This window comes from Mustela nivalis (genome assembly GCF_964662115.1).
Source record: "Mustela nivalis genome assembly, chromosome: 15".
Lineage (NCBI taxonomy): Eukaryota > Metazoa > Chordata > Mammalia > Carnivora > Mustelidae > Mustela > Mustela nivalis.
In genome coordinates this window covers 59,799,064-59,809,298 of record NC_139034.1, presented here as the reverse complement: position 1 = coordinate 59,809,298, position 10,235 = coordinate 59,799,064, and positions in this window count along the sequence as shown.

Genomic DNA, 10,235 nt, shown 5'->3' with positions numbered 1-10,235 from the left:
CATTCCTATAGTATTTCATGTGTACTAAAGAACATTGCTGTGCAATGCTTTGTGAAAAGTTACTGTGAAAATTTTATTGTCTTTATTTTTACCAAAGATTTCCCATAGTTTGAAGCATTTGAAGCAATAAAATACAAAAATGGAAAAAAAAAAAAGACTTACTGCTAAAGTTGGGAGCATGTGTGTTGGTGTATTTAAAAAAAAAAAGACAACACACAGACACAGAAATTGGTTACATTTCTATACAATAATAAAGAAGTAGCAAAAAAGGAAATTAAGAAAACAAACCCATTTACAATTGTACTAAATAGAATAAAATACCTAGGAATGAACTTAGCCAGCAAGATGATGTACACTGAATATAAGAAAACATTGTGTCATCTTTACTTTTTTTTAAGATTTTATTTATTTATTTTATAGAGATCACAAGTAGGCAGAGAGGCAGGCAGAGAGAGAGGGAGAAGCAGGCTCCTTGCCAAGCAGAGAGCCTGATGTGGGGCTCGATCCCAGGACCCTGAGACCATGACCTGGGCCGAAGGCAGAGGCTTAACCCACTGAGCCACCCAGGCACCCCTTCACTTTTTTTTAATTAAACAAATGGGAAACTATACCATGCTCAATGATTGAAATTAATATTGTTAAAATGTCTATACTACCCAAAACAAACTGGATTCAATGCAATCTCTATCAAAATACCAATAGTATTTTTTACTGAACTACTACAGATAATAATAACATTGTATGGAACTACAGTAGACTCCAAATAGCCAAGGCAGTCTTCAGAAAGAACAAAGATTGAGGTCTCACAATCCCAGATTTCATGATATACTACAAAACTGTAGTAATCAAAATACACGGCAGTGATACAAAAATAGACCTATAGATCAGTGTAACATAATAGAGTACCCAGAAATAAACCTATGCTTATATGGTCCATTAATCTACTGCAAAGAAAGCAAGAATATACAGTAGGGAAAAGACCATCTCTTCAATAAATGGTGGTGGGAAAACTAGACATCTACATGCAAAAGAATGGCACTAGACCACATTCTTATGCACAAAAATAGCATGCACAAAATAAATAAAAGATACCATGCATGAAAATAAACTCAACGTGGACTAAAAACCTAAATGTGAGATCTGAAACCATAAATCTTCTAGAAGAGAACATAATTTAAAAATCTCTTTAAGTGTGGCCCTAAAAACATTTTGCTAGATAGGGCTCCGTATGCAGGGGGAAAAAAAAGAAAAAATAAACTGTTGGGACTACACCAAAATAAAAAGATTTTGCACAGCAAAGAAGATCATCAACCAAATGAGAAGGCAACCTACTGAATGAGAGAAGATATTCTCAAATGATAAATCCAATAAGGGGTCAATATAAAATATATATAAATAACATAAACCTCAACACCAAAAAATCTGATTTTAAAATTGGCAGAGAACATAAATAGACATTTTGCCAAAGAAGACATGTAGATGACCAAAAAACACATGAAAACACGATTAACATTACTAATCATGAGGCAAATGCAAATCAAAACCGTAAGGAGATATCACTGTACACCTGTCAGAATAGTTAGAATCAAGACAAAAAATAAACATGGGTGAGGATGTGGGAAGAAAGCAACCCTTGTGCACTTTTGTGTGGGGATAAATTGGTGCAGCCACTGTGGAAAACAGTATGTAGGTTCTTTAAAAAATAAAAATAGGAATGCCATATTATCCAGTCCTTCCATTGCTGGGTATTTAACCAAAGGAAATTAAAACACTAATCCAAAAATATAAATGCATCCTTACGTTTATTGCAGTGTTATGGACAGTAACCAAGATATGGAAGTGACCTAAGTGCCCATCAACTGATGAACTGATAATGTAGAATATGTAGTAATATACATACACAGAGGAACATGACTTGGCCATGGAAAAGAATGAGCTCTTGCCATTTATGACAATAAGATGGACCTAAAAGGAATTATGCTAAGTGAAATAAATCAGACAGAGAAAAATTAATACCATATGATATCACTTATATTTGAAATTAGAAAAACAAATGAATAAACAAAAAGCAAAAACAGTTCCATAAATACAGAGAACAACCTGATGATTGTCATGGGAAATGAGGCAATATGGGTAGAGGGGAATGGAAAATACAAGCTTGCAGTTATGAAATGAATGTCACAGGGTAAAGCATAGAAAATATAGTTGATGGCATTGCAATAGCATATGGCGAAGATGGTAGCTACACCTGTGATGAGTGTAGTCTACTGTATAGACCTGTCAAATTGCTCTGTTGTACAGTTGAAACTAATGTAGTACTGTGTGTCAATTATACTTCTATTAAAAGAAATCTGGATAAAAAGAAATCCTACTGGCTCAGTAGCTCTCAGTAGATAGCAGTGTTTCAAAATCTGAACTACAAACAGAAGTGAGAAATAAAAGAACTTTCCATGAGGGAGAAAATTCTGTCACACAGTGAAAGGGAGGCATGGACATGGCACCTAGGGCTTTGAGTGGGCCCACGGCCTGGTAGGAGGATCTTTGAATTGGCAGCAGAGGTTAGTTGGCAGACTTCCTATTGAAATCCTGGGGCGGAGGGCAGAAGACTCATTCCTTCGGTTCCCTTTTTTGCCTTTTTCTCTCTCTTTCCCTCCCCCAAAACCTAGAGGTTTCTCCTCAGAAAGAGCAGTGGGTCCCCTCAAATTGCAGCCCCTGTGTCCCAGTAGACTTTCACTCCCCACTTTCACGCTCCACTTCCTTGTTAAAGCTGTTGCCACCACTCTGGTTTCTTTGGTTCTGTAGCTGCTTCTGAGTTTCCAATCCATGTGGTTTCTGCACACAGACAGATGGTCTGGTGTCCTAATGTGCCAGGCAGGAGCACTTCTGCTCAATTATGGAGGTCCAATTTATTGTAGATCAAAAGGAAAGAAATAAGGAACCTCTCAGGCTACCATGAGGCAGACATTACCAACACACTGTTTTAACCCAACAGTCTAGGGTTGTCTAGCAACCCTAGCTTTCTCTTAGTTTCCATTTACATGGAATATGTTTTTCTAGCTCTTCACTTTCTGTGTGCATTCTTAAATCTGAAATGAGTCTCTAGTAAGCAGCATATAGATGTTTTAAAAATTCCTTTAGTCACGCTGTGTCTTTTGATTGGAGAATGTAGGTCCTTTCCATTTATTTTTTCCTATTCAAGCATAGTGGACACGCTAATATTTCAGTTGTATAACATACTGCTTCAGCATTTTTATATGTTAGAGTTACAGATCTAGTGACCATCTCTCACCATACAAAGTTGTTATACATGGTCATTTCTATACTGCATTATATTCCTGAGTCTTGCTGGAAGTTTGTACCTTTTAATCTAATTAACACTTTCCCTCCACCTTCCCTCTGGTTACCACCGGATTATTATCTGTTTCTGCTGTTTCATTTTTAAATTTCTATATATGAGTGAAATTATGTGGTATTTGTCTTTTTCTGATTTATTTCACTTAACATAATACCCTCTAGTTCCACCCATGGTGTTACAAATGGCAAGATCTCATCTTTTATGTGACTGAGTAATATTCCATTGTATATATGTCTGCTACCTTTTTTTTTTATAAGATTTTATTTATTTATTTGACAGAGATCACAAGTAGGCAGAGAGGCAGGCAGAGAGAGAGAGGGAAGCAGGCTCCCCACTGAGCAAAGAGCCTGATGAGGGGCTCGATCCCAGCACTCTGATATCATGACCTGAGCTGAATGCAGAGGCCCAACCCACTGAGCCACCCAGGCGCCCATGCTAACTTTTTTTAATCCATTCATCCATTGATGGGCACATAGATTGCTTATATATCTTGGCTTTGTAAATAATGCTTCAGTGAATATAGGTGTACATACATATTTTTTGTGTTTTTGTTTTGCGCATGTATTTTTGAACTAGTGCTTTTGTTTTCTTTGGGAAGATACCAAGAAGTGGATTTACTAGATTGTATGATAGTTTTGTTTTTTAATTTTTTTTTCATTGTGGAGCTTGAACTCATGACCCTGAGATGAAGATCTCAGCTGAGACCAATAGTCAGATGTTTAACCGACTATTTTTAATTTTTTGAGGAATCTCTGTAGTGTTTTCCATAGTGATTGCTCCAGTTTACGTTTTCACCAGGAGTGCATGAAGGTTCCCTTTTCTCCCCATCCTCACCATTACTTGTTACCTCCTGTATTTATAACTGGTCATTCTAATGGATATGAGGTGGTATCTCATTTTGATTTTCATTTGCATTGCCCTAATGGTTAGTGATGTTAGCCTCTTTTCACATTTGTGTTGGCCATTCCTGGTTCTTCTTTGGATAAATGTCTATTCAAGATCACTGCTCATTTTTTAAATCAGTTGTTTGTTTTTTGACATTAACTTGTGTGAGTTCTAGATATATTTTAGATAATAATCCCTTATTGGTTATATAATTTGCAAATATTTTCTCCCATTCAGTAGGCTAATTCTTTATTCTGTTTTCTTCACTGTGCAAAAGGTTTTCAGTTTGATGTAGCCTCATTTATTTATCTTTGCCTTTGTTACCCTTACCTGAGGAAACAGATCCAAGAAAAAATTGCTCAGACCAATGTCTGGGAGCTTACTGTCTGTTACTTTTCAGAGTTTTATGGTTTCTGTCCTTACATTTAAGTCTTTAGCCCATTTTGAGCTTATTTTTGTGTATGATGTAAGAACATGGTCTTTCATTCTTTTGCATGCGGCTGTCCAGTTTTCCCAACACCGTATGTTGAAAAGACTGTCTTTTTCCCCATTGTGTATTTTTTGTTACATTGTTGTAAGCTAATTGAATATACATGCAGCTTTACTTCTGGACTGTATTTTGTTCCATTATCATGTGCCTGTTTTATGACAATAATATATGATTTTGATTACTAATGCCTCCAATTTTGTTCTTTCTCAAGATTGCTTTAGCTATTTGGTGTGCTTTGTGTTGCCATACACATTTTAGAATTAATCTAATTCTAAAAAAAAAAAAAAAAAAACATTGGAATTTGAGAGACTATGCTGAATCTGTAGACTGCTTTGGATAGTATGGATATTTTAATAATTTTCTTTTACTCCATGAACATGGTATTATCTTTCCATTTGTGTTGTCTTGAATTTCTTTTCTCAATGTCATAGTTTTCAGAGCACAGGTCTTTTCATGTATTAGGTATTCTTAGGTATTTTATTCTTTTTGGTGCAACTGTAAGTGTGATGGTTTTCTTAATTTCTTTCTCTGATACTTCATTATTAGTGTATATCAATGCAACCGGTATATTTATGTTGATCTTGTATCCTGCAAATTTGCTGAATGCATTATCCTATATATAAGTAGAGTTTTACTAATTCTTTGGTTTGGTTTGGTTTTTGTTGTTGTTGTTATTTTTAATTTAAATCTTACATACAGCATATTTGTTTCTGGAGCAGAATTCAGTGATTCATCACCAACATACAACACCCAGTGCTCATCACAACAAGTGGCCTCTTTAATACCCATCACCCACTTAGCCCATCCCCCTGCTCCTCCCTCCATCAACCCTCAGTTTGTTCTCTGTTATTAAGAGCCTCTCGTGGCTTGTTACCCCCTCTCCATTTTTCTTTCCCTCCTTCCCACCTGTTCATCTCTTTTCTTTCTTAAATTCCTCATATGAGTGAGACCATATTATATTTGTCTTTCTCTGACTTATTTCACTTAGTATATTACACTAATTCTTTTCAAATTTAGATGTCTTTATTTCTTTTTCTTGTCTGATTACCATGGTTAGGACTTCCAATACTGTATTTGGAAAAAAGTAATGAGAATGGGCCTCCTTGTTGTGTTCCTGATAATAAATCAGCTTTCTTTTTGTTTGTTTGTTTTTACTTTTTTTAAGATTTTATTTATTTATTTGACAGATAGAGAGAGATCACAAGTGGGCAGAGAGGTAGACTGAGAGAGGGGGGAAGCAGGCTCCCTGTTGAGCAGAGAGCCTGATGCAGGGCTCAATCCCAGGACCCTGAGATCATGACCTGAGCTGAAGGTAGAGGCTTACCCCACTGAGCCACCCAGGTGCACCTTTGTTTGTTTTTAAATATTTTATTTAATATCTGTCAGAGAGAGAGAACACGAGCAGGCAGAGTGGAAGGCAAAGGCAGAGAGAGAATTTTGCATCAGTGTTTAACAGGGATATTGGCCTGTAATTCTCCTTTTTGTAGTGTTATGGCTTGTTTTTTATTAATTAGAGTACTTCTGGTCTCATGTAACTTGGAAGTTCTCCTCCTCTTCAATTCTTTGGAATAGTTTGATAAGGATAAGCTAACTCTTCTTTAAATATTTTATAGAAGTCATCTATGAAGTTATTTGGCACTGCACTTTGGGGGCAGTTGGTTGATTACTGATTCAATTTCATTACTAGTAATTGGTCTGTTCAGATTTTCTATTTCTTCTTGATTCAGTCTTGGGAGATTCTGTGTTTAGGAATTTATCCATTTCTTCTAAGTTGTCCCATTTGTTGGCATTTAATTATTCATACTAGTCTCTTACTGTACTTTGATTTCTGCCATGTCAATTGTTACTTCTCCTTCATTTCTGATTTTATTATTTGAATCCTGTCTCATTTTTCTGATGAATTTGACTAAAGGTTTATCAGTTTTGTTTTTTCAAAGAACCAGTTCATAGTTTTGTGGATTTTTTTTCTTTTTGTGTTTTAATCTTTAGTGTTTATTTATCCATTCTACTCTTTATTGTTTCCCTTCTAGTAACTTCAGGTTGTATGTGTTCTTCTTTTTCTAGCTCCCTGATGTTTTTTCCCTGGTTTCTTCAGGTGGACCTGTGTCACTATAGACTTCCTTCTTAGAATTGTTTTTGCTACATTCCTTAGATTTTGGAATCTAAAGTTGTGTTTTCATTTTCATTTGTCTCCAGGTATTTTCTTTATAGCATTTTAAATTTAATTTTAAATTCTTGATCCATTGGTTGTTTAGTAGCATGTTGTTTAGCCTGCATGTGTTTGTGTTTTTTCCAGTTTCTTTTTCCCTGTAATTGGTTTCTAGTTTCATACCTTTGTAGTCAGAAAAGATGCCTGGTATGATTTCAAAATTCCAAGTTTATTGTGATTTACCTGTGATCTATCCTGAAGAATGTTCCATGTGCACTTGAAAAAGAATGTACATTTTGCTGTTTTGTGGAATATTCTCTATGTAGCTATTAAGTTTATCTGGTCTAATGTATCATTTAAGGTTTATTTTCCTTGTTGATTTTCTGTCAGGATGATCTATCATTGATGTCAGTGGGGTGTGAAAAACTTCTACTCTTGTATTACTGTCAATTTTTCCCTTTATGTCTGTTAATATTTACTTTATGCATTTAGCTACCCCTATGATAGGTAAATAGATATTTATAAGTATTATATCCCCTTGTTGGATGGATCTGTTTATCATTATGCAGTGTTATTCTTTGTCTCATTAGAGTCTTTATTTTAAAGTTTGTCTGATTAAGTATTGCTTTCCAGCTTTCCTTTTTTTTTTTCCATTTGCATTGAATACCTTTTTCTGTCATTTTACTTTCAGTTTGTGTGTGTTTAGATCTGAAGTAAGTGTCTTAAAGGCAGCATACATACAGGTATTCTGCTGCCCTGTTTCTTTGATTGGAGCATTTAGTTTATTTACATTTAAAGTAATTATTGTTACATATGTACTTATTGCCATTTTGTGAATTGTTTTCTGTTATAGTTTTTTTTCTGTTTATAGTTTTATAGTTTATAGATATTTTTCTGTTTTCTTTTCTAGTTCTCTGTTCCTTTCTTCCTCTCTTGCTCTCTTCTCTTGTGGCTTGATGGCTGTCTTTAATGTTATGCTTGGATTGCTTCCTCTTTATTTTTAGGTATTTGGTTTGTGGTTACCATGAGATTCATACATACCATGTGCACAGCAGTCTACTTTGAATGGATGATTGCTTAAGTTCACATGTGTTCTAAAAGCACTACATTTTTATCTTCCCCCTAAAGTTTTATAGTTTTGGTATATTATCCCTTATTATTTCATGAATCCCTTGACTAATTATTATAGGTTCAGATGATTTTACTAGTTCTGTCTTTTAGCTTTCTTACTAGCTATGTAGGTTGTTGATCCACTACCTTTATCATGCGTTTATTTTTTCCACTGTAGTTTTTTAAAATAATTTTCCAATTTCTGGTAATGGTCTTTTCTTTTCCATATAAAGAAGTTCCTTGAACATTTCTCATAATGCTGGTTTTGTATTGATGAACTCCTTTAGCTTTCGCTGTCTAGGAAACACCTTATCTCTTTGGACGTGTTTTTTTTTTTTTTTTCCTTTTCAGCACAGTGAGTATATTGTGCCACTTTCTTCTGGCCTATAACGTTTCTGCCGAAAATGAGCTGATAGTCTTTTGGTTGTTCCCTTGTACATAGTCTTATTTTTCTCCTGCTGCTATTAGGATTCTCTATTTAACTATTAGCACTTTGATTATAGTGTGTTTTGGTCTATTTGCATTCCTGTTCCTTGGAACTCTCTGTATTTTCTGGACTTCGATGTCTCTTTTCTTGACCAGGTTAGGAAATTTTACTTTTCTGTCTTTCTCCCTTTTCATTCTGGGACACATAAAATGTAAATGTGTTAGTAAATTTGATATTGTCCTATAGGTGCCTTATTTTTTTCGTTGTTTTTTGTTCTTTTTTCTTTTGGCTGTTCTGATTGGATGATTTCCACTATGTGGTCTTCCTAATCACTGATTCAGTATTTTCCATCATCTAATCTGCTGTTGATCTCTTCTAGTGTATTTTTTATTTCAGTTATCATAGGCTTCAGCTATTTGTCGAAGTTCTTACTGGGTTTACCCATTCTTCTCCTGAGTTTGGTAAACATAATTATGACTATTACTTTGAATTCTTTATCAGGTAGATTGCTTATTTCCATTTCATTTAGTTTTATTTCTTTTTTTTAAGATTATATTTATTTATTTGCACAGAGAGAGAGAGAGAGATCACAAGCAGACAGAGAGGCAGACAGAGGTTGGGGTTGGGGGGAGCAGGCTCCCGGCTGAGCAGAGAGCCTGATGGGGGGCTTGATCCCAGGACCCTGAGGTCATGGGAGGCCTGAGGTCAAGGCAGAGGCTTAACCCACTGAGCCACCCAGGCACCCTCATTCAGTTTTATTTCTGAGATTTTTGTCTTGTTCTTTTGTTTGGAACATATTACTCTGTCTTCTCTTTTTCCTTAATGCCTTTTTTCCCTATGTATTAGGTAGACCATTTACATCTCCTAGTCTCAAAGAGTGGCTTTATGCCAAAGATGTTTCGTGAGGCCCAGTAGTGCAAACATTTTTGGTCATCTGAGCTCAGTGACTCCTATGTTGGCTGTGTGCACCCTCCTGTTGTGGCTGGCTCACAATTAGTGCAGAATAACTAGTGTGTGGGTTTGTCTGAGTTCTGGCTGTGACTTCTATGACTGTTCTGGTGAACATTTGTGGCCCCTGCCTCGCTAAGAGGCGTCTGAGCGACCTGCCTTGCTAAGAGGCCCAGCCATGACTTTGTAGGCATACTAGTATATCAAATTGGTTTCCTGTTTGCTGGCTGTGAGTCCCAGCTGTGACAGCTGCAGTTATGCTCGTGGGTAGGACAGACCTGTGGTGTGGCTTGCTGCAAGATCCCATTGTACTATTGTAGGTATTTTAGAGTTATGTGGCTGGTCCCTCAAGACAGGAGAGCTTGGGAGGAGCTCTAGTTCCAACTGAGGCTGCCTGCCAGGAGTGGTGGGGTGGAGGGCTGGTTGGGGTGGGCACCAGCACCAGCAAGGCAGGGGCCCACTTGGGATGGTCTTTGGGCTGGGTGGACCATTTGTCAAGGTCAGTTTGCAGAAGAATGCCAAGTGGGGTGAGTGGTGCTGGCATACTAGATGGAGAGTGTCTGAAATGGCCTCCACCAACATCAGGGCAGCTAGGTAGAAATGGTAGAAATGGGAAAAAATAAAACAGGTATTCACCAATGCTTCCATCCCCAGAGAACATTCCAACAGATATCTCCCCCGCAGACACATACCCCAAAATTGGTCAATGATCTACTTGTGTAACCCACAGTCTTTTCAAACTGTTGTCTCTGCTAGGACTTGCAGCCAGTGAGGTAGTGTGTGTACTCTGTAAGAACAAAGTCTTGGTATGCCATGGCCCTCCAGCTCTCCTAAACATAAGCCCTATTTGTTTTCAAAACCAGAGGTTATG